This window comes from Mus pahari, chromosome 8 (genome assembly GCF_900095145.1).
Source record: "Mus pahari chromosome 8, PAHARI_EIJ_v1.1, whole genome shotgun sequence".
Taxonomy (NCBI): Eukaryota; Metazoa; Chordata; class Mammalia; order Rodentia; family Muridae; genus Mus; species Mus pahari.
The window spans coordinates 61,586,291-61,589,725 of record NC_034597.1 but is presented as its reverse complement, the minus strand read 5'-3'; positions in this window follow the sequence as shown (position 1 = coordinate 61,589,725).

The window sequence follows — 3,435 nt, the reverse complement described above, 5'->3', positions numbered from 1 at the left end:
TAGACAGCAAGTGACCTGGTTCCCCAGACACCTGCCTCAGTCTGCAGCCTATTCAGATGAACAAGCAAGAAAAGAGAAAACAAGGGACTGGAGGGATGGCTCATGGCTTTTCAGCTCTTCCAGAAAACCCAAGTTCACTTCCTACCACCCACATTCAGTCGCTCAAGATTGCGTACAACTCTACCTCCAGAGGATCCAATGCCCTCTACTGCCCCCTGTTGTCACAAACGCGCATAGCACACATTCACAAACATACATACAAGAAAGCAAAGAGGCTGGACAGTAGTGGCACACACGTTTAGTTCCAGAACTCAGGAGGCAGAAGCGGGCAGATCTCTGAGTTCAAGGCCAACCTGGTCTACAGAGAAAGTTCTAGGACAGCCAAGGCTACACAGAGAAACCTTGTATTGGAAGGAGGCGTGGGGAAGCTGGAGAAATACCTCAGTGATGAGGAGCACGTTTGTTCTTCCACAGTTTAGTTCCCAACATCCATGTTGTGTGATTCACAGTCATCTATAGCTCCAGCTCCAGGGAATCTGATAACCCTCTTCTAGCCTCCATGTGTGTGTGTGTGTGTGTATATATGTGTGTGTGTGTGTGTGTATGTGTGTATATATATACACACACATACACATTCATGTAGTATGTGTCATATATATATATATATATATATATATATATATATATATATATGACACATACTACATGAATAAAAAAGTAAATAAATCTTTTTAAGAAAAGAAGAGAGAGAACAAAGCAGCCAACATTTATTAGATCATTAACACTCAGTGAGTGACAGGCATGGCTCTGGCCCTTGCAGTTCTGTGAAAACAGTTCTCTCCAGTAACGGATGAGGCTCCAGGAGTCAGGCTGTCCTCAGCCACACTCCGCTGAACATTGCCTGATTGGCCCCCATCCCACCACACACCCAGATGACTGACACCCACTTATCTGATGCATCTTCCTTCCGCAGCATGGAACTTCCTATAGTCTCCAGGGTCTAGGGATTCTCTATTGAGAAGAGTCAAGAGGGCCTCTGATTCTCAGATCACCTGATAGTCAAAAATCTTCCAGAAAATCTTCACTACAAAGAACAAAACAAAGGTGAGGAAAAGAAAACAAACTAAACTTGCTTTATAAATGTTTCCCTGGGCTAGTGGAAAACTGAAAGAGAAAAAGATCCCCAAAGGTTTCAGGGCGAAAAAAATCGTCTGCAAGTCCACTTCCAAGATCACAGGGTAGGGTCAAGGGTGATCACGTGACCAATGTTTTGTTTTGTTTTTTTTAAATCTCACACTCTTAAAAACTAAAAGGCATAGCAGAGACCAAGAATATCTACAGAGATGGGCTGGAGAGATGGCTCAGCAGTTAAGAGCACTGAGTGCTCTTCCAAAGGTCTTGAGTTCAAATCCCAGCAAACACATGGTGGTTCACAACCATCTGTAATGAGACCTGATGCCCTCTTCTGGTGCGTGTGAAGACAGCTACAGTGTACTTAGATATAATAAATAAATCTTTAAAATAATAATAATTTTTTTTTAAAAAAGGATATCTACAGAGGAGCCCAGAGAGATGCTACAGAAGTGGTCCAGCCACTGAGAGCATCAGCCAGACACGAAGCCTGTGTTCAATTCCTAGAACCCAGGCAGTGGCTCAGTAACTCCAGTTCCAAAGGAGCCCTCTTCTGGCCACCTCCAGCATTGCATGTGCATTATGCACAAATATACATGCAGCAAAACACCCATATGCATTAGATAGTAGATAGATAGATAGATAGATAGATAGATAGATAGATAGATAGATAGATAGATAGATAGATAGATAGTGTTTTTAAAAACTTAGTGCTAGGGCTGGTGGGATGGCTCAGAGGTTAAGAGCACTTTCTGCTCTTCCAGAGGTCCTGAGTTCAATTCTCACCAACCACATCTGTAAGTGGATCTGATGCCCTCTTCTGGCACATGGTTGTACATGCAGCAGAGAGCTCATACATTAAATAAATACACACACACACACATACATACATATATACATACCCTCACATTTAAAAAAACAAAAACAAAAACCTTAGAGTCTTTATAGAGAAAATTTAATGAGGGGAAGTAGTATGCCTTTAAACTTCTGCAGTCAATCCCAGATCAGGAGAGTAAATAACAAATAACAGTCACAGGACACCTCTTCTGGTTGGACTTTGCACATATCCTTCTAATGTCACCTATGCATTAAACCATAAGCCAGAGGGTAGTCTCTAGGCTCAGGGAGTGGCTGAAAGACTGTGAGAGCCAGAGGTTTGGGGGGGACCCGACAAAACGGTGTCTTCTTGACCTTAGAGGATTGATACACTCAGAAATTCATGGCAGCTGTGCTTGCTTGAACAAGATCAAGCCAGTCACCATCCAGCACAGAGTGGTGAGGCGCTCACAGGCTTCCACTCCCTGCTAAGGAGCCACTGACAGCTAATGGCTTCTGAGGAAAAGAGAGTCAGTTTTCTTTAGAGGTGTGGTCCCTGGTAGGTTGCCCACATTCTATGTACACACCATGTGCACGTGGGTATCACATATTGAACAGTAGGGTGTTTTTTTTTTTTAAGGATTTGAAGTTAAAAGAGAAGGTGGAGGGATGAAGAGTGAATCTGAGAGGAGTAGGGACTTAATATAATTAAAATATATTGCATACATGTATGAAGCTCTCAAAGAATTAGAATACTATATTTAAAAGAGGCTTAACAACTCAACACTATTGGTGATACTCCACTATACTTGCAGACAGGAACCCAGCCAGCATAACTGTCCCCTGAGAGGCTTCATCCAGCAGCTGATGGAAACAGATGCAGAGACCCACAGCTAAGCATCAGGTGGAGCTGGGGAGTCTTGTGGGAGAGTAAGGGATGGAAGTGAGCAAGTCGGAGAGGTCAAGGACACCATAAGAAGACCTACAGAGTCAACTAACCTGGGACCATGGAGGCTCCCAGAGCCCGGAAATCAGGGAGGATGCAGGAACTGGACCAAAACCCCCTACACATGTGTGGCAAATATACAACTTGGTCTTCATGCAGGTCCCCTAATGAGAAAAGCAAGGGGTTGTCGCCATCTCTGTTCCCTAGTATTGGGTCTCCTTCCCCCTATCTGGACTGCCTGGCTGGACCTCAGTGGGAGAGGATTTGCCTAGACCTGCTGGGACTAGATGTCCCAGGGTGGTGTGGGACCCAAGGGGACCTCCCCTTATCTGAGAAGGTAGAGAAGGGTGGGCAATGAGGGGAGGGATTTGTAAGGGTGGGACTGGGAAGAAAAGAAAGAAGAGGGGGTGTGATCAGGATGAAAAAGTGGATTAAAAATAAATTAAATTTAAAAAATAAAAATATAAAATAGAGCCGGGCGTGGTGGCGCACGCCTTTAATCCCAGCACTCAGGAGGCAGAGGCAGGTGGATTTCTGAGTTC